The following is a 10,502-nucleotide window of genomic DNA, read 5'->3' as shown; positions in this document are numbered from 1 at the left end:
GATAAGGGGAGGGGGGCGGCCGGTTGGGCCTGCGGCCGACTGGGCCGGCCTGCTGGGCCAAAGCCTAGTGGGGGGCCTTTCTCTCCTGTTTCCTTTTTTTGTTAGTGTGTTTCCTCTTTTCCTTTTATTTATTTTCTTTTCTATTTAATTTCATTTTAAACCACTTTAGCCATTTTATAAAAATATGTTTGCTGCACTATAATTACCCTCGTAATATTCGGCAACCATCGAACATTTTTGTTTCAACTTGTTAAAAACTTTTGTTGTTTGCCATTTTTTTAATTGATTTTGAATCGGTTTGAACTAACGAAAGCTTAGCAACAATAATCGAGGTGACGTGGCATGATTAGCGTGGAATTACTGTAGCAAGATTATCCGGGCTTTACACATAAGCTAACATACTTTCTCTACTTGGATCATATGCACTTATGATTGGATCTCTTGCAAGCATCCGCAACTACTAAAGATTCATTAAGGTAAGACCCAACTATAGCATTAAAGTATCAAATCCCCTTTATCCCATATGCAAACAACCTACTTACTCGGGTCTGTGCTTCTGTCACTCACGCCACCCACCATAAGCAAATCATGAACATATTGCGAACCCTACAGCGGGAATCCCTCACGCTTGCGCGACATGGAGAGCACCGTAGGACAACACCAATAATAAAACATACAACTCAAACCAATCTTGATCATCAAATAGCCATTAGGACAAAACAGATCTACTCAAACATCATAGGATAGCCATACATCATTGGGAAATAATATATAGCGTTGAGCACCATGTTTAAGTAGAGATTACTGCGGGTAAGAGAGATGTTACACCGCTGCATAGAGGGGGGAAGAGTTGGTGATGATGGCGGTGAAGTTGTTGGTGAAGATGGCGGTGATGATGATGGCCCCCGGTGGCACTCCGGCGCCACCAGAAGCAAGGGGGAGAGGCCTCCTCCTTCTTCTTCTTCTTCCTTGACCTCCTCCCTAGATGGGAAAAGGGTTTTCCCTCTGGTCCTTGGCTCCCATGGCGTGGGAGGGGCGAGAGCCCCTCCAAGATTGGATCTATCTCTCTGTTTCTCTCTGGTTCTGCGTTCTTCTCTGGCTCTGTTTCACCGTTTCATATATATATGGAGATCCGTAACTCCGATTGGCCTGAAACCTTCGCCGTGATTTTTTTTCCGAATATTAGCTTTCTTGCAACAAAAGAAGAGCATCAACCGCCTTACGGTGGGCTCACGAGGGTAGGGGGCGCGCCCTAAGGGGGGCGTCCCCCTGCCTCGTGACCACCTCGGGCACTGGTTCGCGTTGATTTTCCTTCCGAATTTTCCATATTTTCCAAAAATAAGCTCCGTCCGTTTTTATCCCGTTTGGACTCCATTTGATATGGGTATTCTGCGAAACCGAAAACATGCAACAGACATGAACTGACACTGGGCACTGGATCAATATGTTAGTCCTAAAAATAATATAAAAAGTTGCCAAAAAGTATATGAAAGTTGAATAATATTGGCATGGAACAATCAAAAATTATAGATACGATGGAGACGTATCAGTGGGGTGGCTCCACCTGGCTTGGGAGGCAAGCCTCCACCTGGCTTGGCTTGGAGGGAAAGTCTCCCTAGGATTTCCCTAGGGAGATCCAATCTGCCTTGGCCGCCGCCACTAGGGAAACCCTAGGGCGCCTCCTTCTTTCCCCTCCCCCTATATATAGTGAGGGGGAGAGAGGGCAGCTGCACCCCTTCGCTGGCGCATCCCTCCCCTCTCCAACACCTCCTCCTCCTCCGTAGTGCTTGGCGAAGCCCTACCGGAGAACTGCAAGCTACACCACCACGCCGTCGTGCTGCTGGAGCTCTCCCTCAACTTCTCCTCTCCCCTTGCTAGATCAAGAAGGAGGAGACGTCCCCAGGTTGTACGTGTGTTGAACGCAGAGGCACCGTCCGTTCGGCGCTTGATCGGATCTTCCGTGATTTGAATCGCCGTGAGTACGACTCCATCAATCGCATTCTTGTAACGCTTCCGCTTAGCGATCTTCAAGGGTATGAAGATGCACTCCCTCTCTCTCACTGATAGCATCTCCTAGATTGATCTTGGTGACATGTAGGAATTTTTTGAATTATTACTACGATCCCCAACAGTGGTATCAGAGCTAGGTCTATGCGTAGATTCTATGCACGAGTAGAACACAAAGTAGTTGTGGGCGATGACTTGTTCAATTTGCTTACTGTTACTAGTCTTATGTTGATTCGGCGACATTATGGGATGAAGCGCCCGGACCGACCTTAAATGTACGCTTACGTGAGACTGGTTCCACCGACTGACATGCACTTGATGCATAAGGTTGCTAGCGGGTGTCTGTCTCTCCCACTTTAGTCGGATCGGGTAAATAGCAATTGGTATATCACCGTTGTGGCTTTTGCGTAGGTAAGAAACGTTCTTGCTAGAAACCCATAGCAGCCACGTAAAACATGCAACAACAATTAGAGGATGTCTAACTTGTTTTTGCAAGGTATGCTATGTGATGTGATATGGCCAAAAGGATGTGATGAATGATATATGTGATGTATGAGATTGATTATGTTCTTGTAATAGGAATCACGACTTGCATGTCGATGAGTATGACAGCCGGCAAGAGCCATAGGAGTTGTCTTAATTTATTGTATGACCTGCATGTCAATGAAAATGCCATGTAATTACTTTACTTTATTGCTAACCGTTAGCCATAGTAGTAGAAGTAATAGTTGGCGAGACAACTTCATGAAGACACGATGATGGAGATCATGGTGTCATGCCAGTGACAATGGTGATCATGCCACGCCTCGAAGATGGAGATCAAAGGCGCAAGATGATATTGGCCCTATCATGTCACTTTATGATTTGCATGTGATGTTTGTCATGTTTACATCTTATTTGCTTAGAACGACGGTAGCATAAATAAGATGATCCCTAACTAAAATTTCAAGAAAAGTGTTCCCCTAACTGTGCACCGTTGCGAAGGTTCATTGTTTCGAAGCACCACGTAATGATCAGGTGTGATAGATTCTAACATTCGCATACAACGGGTGTAAGCCAGATTTACACATGCAAAACATTTAGGTTGACTTGACGAGCCTAGCATGTACAGACATGGCCTCGGAACACGAGAGACCAAAAGTTCGAACATGAGTCGTATAGTAGATACGATCAACATGGAGATGTTCACCATTGATGACTAGTCGATTCGGATCATGTACCACTTAGATGCCTAGAGGGATGTCTATCTGAGTGGGAGTTCATTAAACAATTTGATTAGATGGACTTAATTATCATGAAGTTAGTCTAAAATGTATTTACAATATGTCTTGTAGATCAAATGGTCCACGCTAATGTTGCCCTCAACTTCAACGTGTTCCTAGAGAAAACCATGCTGAAAGACGATGGTAGCAACTATACAGATTGGGTCCGTAACTTGAGAATCATCCTCATAGCTGCCAAGAAAGCATATGTCCTTGAAGAACCGCTAGGTGAAGCACCCATTTTCCCAGCAACTCAAGATGTTCTGAACGCATGGCAGTCGCATAGTGATGATTACTCCCTGGTTCAGTGCGGCATGCTTTGCAGCTTAGAACCAGGGCTCCAAAAGTGTTTTGAGCAGCACAAAGCATATGAGATGTTCCAAGAGCTGAAAATGGTTTTCCAAGCTCATGCCCAGGTCGAGAGATATGAAGTCTCCAACAAGTTCTACAGTTGTAAGATGGAGGAAAACAATTCTGTCAGTGAGCATATACTCAAAATTTCTGGGTTGCATAATCGCTTGTCTCAGCTGGGAGTTAATCTTCCAGATGACTCAGTAATTGACATGATCCTCCAGTCGCTTCCACCTAGCAACAAGAGCTTTGTGATGAACTACAATGCGCAAGGGATGGAGAAGTCCATTCCTGAGTTATATTCAATGCTGAAATCAGTGGAGGTGGAAATCAAAAAGGAACATCAAGTGTTGATGGTGAATAAAACCACTAGTTTCAAGAAAGGCAAGGGTAAGAAGAACTTCAAGAAGGATGGCAAGGGAGTTGCCGCGCCCGGTAAATCAGTTGTCGGGAAGAAGCCAAAGAATGGACCCAAGCCCGAGACTCAGTGCTTTTATTGCAAGGGAAATGGTCACTAGAAGCGGAATTGCCCCAAGTACTTAGCGGATAAGAAGGCCGGTAACGCCAAAGGTATATGTGATATACATGTTATTGATGTGTACCTTACCAGCGCTCGTAGTAGCTCATGGGTATTTGATACCGGTGCGCTTGCTCATATTTGTAACTCAAAGCAGGAGCTACGGAATAAGCGGGGACTGGCGAAGGACGAGGTGACGATGTGCGTTGGGAATGGTTCCAAGGTTGATGTGATCGCCGTTGGCACGCTACCTCTACATTTACCTACAGGATTAGTTTTAAACCTCAATAATTGTTATTTAGTGCCACCTTTGAGCATGAACATTGTATCTGGATCTCGTTTAATGCGAGATGGCTACTCATTTAAATCTAAGAATAATGATTGTTCTATTTATATGAGAGATATGTTTTATGGTCATGCCCCGCTGGTCAATGGTTTATTTTTATTTAATCTCGAACGTGATGTTACACATATTCATAGTGTGAATGCCAAAAGATGTAAGGTTGATAATGATAGTCCCACATACTTGTGGCACTGCCGCCTTGGTCACATTGGTGTCAAACGCATGAAGAAACTCCATGCAGATGGACTTTTGGAGTCTCTTGATTATGAATCATTTGACACGTGTGAACCGTGCCTCATGGGAAAAATGACCAAGACTCCGTTCTCCGGAACAATGGAGCGAGCAACCAACTTATTGGAAATCATACATACAGATGTGTGCGGTCCAATGAGTGTTGAGGCTCATGGTGGCTATCGTTATGTTCTCACCCTCACTGATGACTTAAGTAGATATGGGCATGTCTACTTAATGAAACACAAGTCTGAGACCTTTGAAAAGTTCAAGGAATTTCAGAGTGAGGTAGAGAATCAATGTGACAGGAAAATAAAGTTCTTACGATCAGATCGTGGAGGAGAATACTTGAGTCACGAGTTTGGCACGCACCTAAGGAAATGTGGAATTGTTTCACAACTCACGCCGCCTGGAACACCTCAGCGAAATGGTGTGTCCAAACGTCGTAATCACACTCTATTGGATATGGTGCGATCTATGATGTCTCCTACCGATCTACCGCTATCATTTTGGGGTTATGCTTTAGAGACTGTCGCATTCACTTTAAATAGGGCTCTGTCGAAATCCTTTGAGACGACACTGTATGAATTATGGTTTGGGAAGAAACCTAAGCTGTCTTTTCCGAAAGTTTGGGGATGCGATGCTTATGTCAAGAAACTTCAACCCGAAAAGCTCGAACCCAAGTCGGAAAAATGCGTCTTCATAGGATACCCTAAGGAAACTATTGGGTATACCTTCTACCTCAGATCCGAAGGCAAGATCTTTGTTTCCAAGAATGGATCCTTTCTGGAGAAAGAGTTTCTCTCGAAAGAAGTAAGTGGGAGGAAAGTAGAACTTGATGAGGTACTGCCTCTTGAACTGGAGAGTAGCGCAACTCAGGAAGATGTTTCTGTGGTGCCTGCACCGACTAGAGAGGAAGTTAATGATGATGATTATGAAACTTCAGATCAAGTTTCTACTGAGCTTAGTAGGTCCACAAGGACATGTTCCGCACCAGAGTGGTACGGCAACCCTGTCCTGGAAATCATGTTGTTAGACAATGGTGAACCTTCGAACTATGAAGAAGGGATGGCGGGCCCGGATTCCAACAAATGGCTTGAAGCCATGAAATCCAAGATAGGATCCATGTATGAAAATGAAATATGGACTTTGACAGACTTGCCCGATGATCGGCAAGCCATAGAGAATAAATGAATCTTTAAGAAGAAGACTGACGCGGATGGTAATGTGACCATCTATAAGGCTCGGCTTGTCGCTAAGGGTTATCTACAAGTTCAAGGGGTTGACTACGATGAGACCTTATCACCCGTAGTGAAGTTGAAGTCCGTCTGAATCATGTTAGCAATTGCCGCATTCTATTATTATGAGATATGGCAAACGGACATCAAAACGGAATTCCTTAATGGTTTCCTTAAGGAAGAATTGTATATGATGAAGCCGGAAGGTTTTGTCGATCCTAAGAATGCTGACAAGGTGTGCAAGCTCCATCACTCCATTTATGGGCTGATGCAAGCATCTCGGAGTTGAAACATGCGCTTTGATGAAATGATCAAAGCGTTTGGGTTTATGCAGACTTATGGAGAAGCCAGTGTTTACAAGAAAGTGAGTGGGAGCTCTGTAGTATTTCTCGTATTATATGTGGATGACATACTATTGATGGGAAATGATATAGAACTTTTGGAAAGCATAAAGGCCTACTTGAATAAGTGTTTTCCAATGAAGGACCTTGGAGAAGCTGCTTACATATTAGTCATCAAGATCTATAGAGATAGATCGAGATGCCTCATTGGTCTTTCGCAAAGCACATACCTTGACAAGATATTGAAGAAGTTCAATATGGATCAGTCCAAGAAGGGGTTCTTGCCTGTATTGCAAGGTGTGAGATTGAGCACAACTCAATGCCCAACCTCGGCAGAAGATAGAGAAAAGATGAGTGTCATCCCCTATGCCTCAGCCATAGGGTCTATTATGTATGCCATGCTGTGTACCAGACCTGATGTGAACCTTGCCGTAAGTTTGGTAGGGAGGTACCAAAGTGATCCCGGTATGGAACACTGGACAGCGATCAAGAATATCCTGAAGTACCTGAAAAGGACTAAGGATATGTTTCTCGTTTATGGAGGTGATGAAGTGCTCATCGTAAAGGGTTACGTCGATGCTAGCTTCGACACAGATCTGGATGACTCCAAGCCACAAACCAGATACGTGTATATTTTGAATTGTGGGGCAGTCAGTTGGTGCAGTTGGAAGCAAGGCATTATGGTGGGATCTACATGTGAAGCGGAGTATATAGCTGCCTAGGAGGCAGCATAGGAAGCATCTGGATGAATGAGTTCATCACTGACCTAGAAGTCATTCCCAATACATCGGGCCCGATGACTCTCTTCTGTGACAACACTGGAGCTATTGCCCTTGCCAAGGAGCCCAGGTTTCACAAGAAGACCAGGCATATCAAGCGTCACTTCAAATCCATTCATGAATATATTCAAGAAGGAGACATAGATATTTGTAAAGTGCATACGGATCTGAATGTCGCAGATCCGTTGACTAATTAAACCTCTTCCATGAGCAAAACATGATCAACACCAGAACTCTATGGGTGTTCGATTCATCACAATGTAACTAGATTATTGACTCTAGTGCAAGTGGGAGACTGTTGGAAATATGCCCTAGAGGCAATAATAAAGTGGTTATTATTATATTTCCTTGTTCATGATAATTGTATATTGTTCGTGCTATAATTGTATTAACCAGAAACCGTAATACATGTGTGAATACATAGATCGTAATATGTCCCTAGTAAGCCTCTAGATGACTAGCTCGTTGATCAATAGATGGTCATGGTTTCCTGACCATGGACATTGGATGTCATTGACAACGGGATCACATCATTAGAAGAATGATGTGATGGACAAGACCCAATCCTAAGCGCACAAGATTGTGTAGTTCATTTGTTAAAAGCTTTTCTAATGTCATGTATCATTTTCTTAGACCATGAGATTGTGCAACTCCCGGATCCGTAGGAATGCTTTGGGTGTACCAAACGTCACAACGTAACTGGGTGGCTATAAAGGTGCACTACAGGTATCTCCAAAAGTACCTGTTGGGTTGGCACGAATCGAGACTGGGATTTGTCACTCTGTATGACGGAGAGGTATCTCTGGGCCCACTCGGCAATGCATAATCATAACGAGCTCAATGTGACTAAGGAGATAGCCACGGGATCATGCGTTACGGAAGGAGTAAATAGATTTGCCGGTAACGAGATTGAACGAGGTATAGAGATACCGACGATCAAATCTCGGGCAAGTAACATACCGATAGACAAAGGGAATTGTATACGAGATTGATTGAATCCTCAACATTGTCGTTCATCTGATGAGATCATCATGGAACATGTGGGAGCCAACATGGGTATCCATATCCCGCTGTTGGTTATTGGCCGGAGAGATGTCTCGGTCATGTCTGCATGGTTCCCGAACCCGTAGGGTCTACACACTTAAGGTTCGGTGACACTAGAGTTGTTATGGGAAATAGTATGTGGTTATAGAAGATTGTTCGGAGTCCCGGATGAGATATAGGATGTCACGAGGAGTTCTGGAATGGTTCGGAGGTGAAGATCGATATATTGGATGAAGGGTATTGGAGTCCGGAATTGTTCTGGGGGTACCAGGTGATGACCAGCATGACCGAAAGGGGTTTCGGAGGCCCCAACAAGCGTTGGGGGGCCTTATGGGCCAAGGGGAGGGGGCACATCAGCCCACTAAGGGGTTGTGCGCCCCTCCCACCTCATCTCATGTAACTTTGAGAGGTGGGGCGCCTTCACCTGGCTTGGCTTGGAGGGCAAGTCTCCCTAGGATTTCCCTAGGGAGATCCAATCTTCCTTGGCCGTCGCCCCTAGGGAAACCCTAGGGCGCCTCCTTCTTTCCCCTTCCCCATATATATAATGAGGGAGGGAGAGGTCAGTCGCACCCCTTCGCTGGCGCATCCCCCCCTCTCCAACACCTCCTCCTCCTCTGTAGTGCTTGGCGAAGCCCTGCCGGAGAATTGCAAGCTCCACCAACGCCGTTGTGCTGCTGGAGCTCTCCTCAACTTATCCTCTCCCCTTGCTGGAACAATAAGGATGAGACGTCCTCGGGCTGTACGTGTGTTGAACACAGAGGCGCTGTCTGTTCGGCGCTTGATCAGATATGCCGTGATTTATATCACCGCGAGTACGACTCCATCAACCGCGTTCTTGTAACGCTTCCTCTTAGCGATCTTCATGGGTATGAAGATGCACTCCCTCTCTCTCATTAGTAGCATCTCCTAGATTGATCTTGGTGACATGTAGGAATTTTTTTGAATTATTACTACGATCCCCAACACGACAAACACACCGCAAAAGAGTATTTCATCGAATAGATCTCCAAGAACATCGAGGGGAACTTTGTATTGAGAATCAAAGAGAGAGAAGAAGCCATCTAGCTAATAACTATGGACCCGAAGGTCTTTGGTAAACTACTCACGCTTCATCGGAGAGGCTATGGTGTTGATGTAGAAGCCCTCCGTGATCGATTCCCCCTCCGGCAGATCGTCGGAAAAGGCCCCAAGATGGGATCTCACGGGTATGGAAGGTTGCGGCGGTGGAAAAGTGGTTTCGTGGCTCTCTGTGATCGATCTAGGGTATAAGAGTATATATAGGTGGAAGAAGTACGTCGGTGGAGCTATGAGGGGCCCACGAGGGTGGGGGCGCGCCTACCCCCCTGGGCGCGCCCTCCTGCCTCGTGGTTGCCTCGTGGCGTTCCAGACTTCAACTCCAAGTCTTCTGGTTTGCTTTCGGTCAAAGAAAGATCATCGTGAAGGTTTCATTCCATTTGGACTCTGTTTGGTATTCCTTTTTTGTGAAACTCTAAAATAGGCAAAAAAAATAGAAATTGGACTAGGCCTCCGGTTAATAGGTTAGTCCCAAAAATAATATAAAAGAGCATATTAAAGCCCATTAAACATCCAAAACAGATAATATAATAGCATGGAACAATAAAAAATTGTAGATACGTTGGAGACATATCAAGCATCCCCAAGCTTAATTCATGCTCGTCCTCGAGTAGGTAAATGATAAAAATAGAATTTTTGATGTGCAATGCTACCCATCATAATTATCAATGTAATTTTCTTTATTGTGGCTTGAATGTTTAGATCCGAAAGATTCAATACAAAAGTTTAATATTGACATAAAAATAATAATACTTCAAGCATACTAACAAAGTAATCATGTCTTCTCAAAATAACATGGCCAAAGAAAGCTATCCCTACAAAATCATATAGCATGTCTATGCTCTATCTTCATCACACAAAGTATTTAATCATGCACAACCCCGATGACAAGCCAAGCAATTGTTTCATACTTTTGGTGTTCTCAAACTTTTTCAATCTTTACGCAATACATGAGCATGAGCCATGGACATAGCACTATAGGTCGAATAGAATGGTGGTTGTGGAGAAGACAAAAAGGAGACGATAGTCTCACATCAACTAGGCGTATCAACGGGCTATGGAGATGCCCATCAATAGATATCAATGTGAGTGAGTAGGGATTGCCATGCAACGGGTGCACTAGAGCAATAAGTGTATGAAAGCTCAAAAAGAAACTAAGTGGGTGTGCATCCAACTCGCTTGCTCATGAAGACCTTGGGCATTTTGAGAAAGCCCATCATTGGAATATACAAGACAAGTTATATAATGAAAAATTCCCACTAATATATGAAAGTGACAAAATAGGATACTCTCTATCATGAAAATCATGGTGCTA

Source organism: Triticum dicoccoides, chromosome 1A (assembly GCF_002162155.2).
Source record: "Triticum dicoccoides isolate Atlit2015 ecotype Zavitan chromosome 1A, WEW_v2.0, whole genome shotgun sequence".
Lineage (NCBI taxonomy): Eukaryota > Viridiplantae > Streptophyta > Magnoliopsida > Poales > Poaceae > Triticum > Triticum dicoccoides.
Note: the sequence above shows the minus strand (reverse complement) of the source record.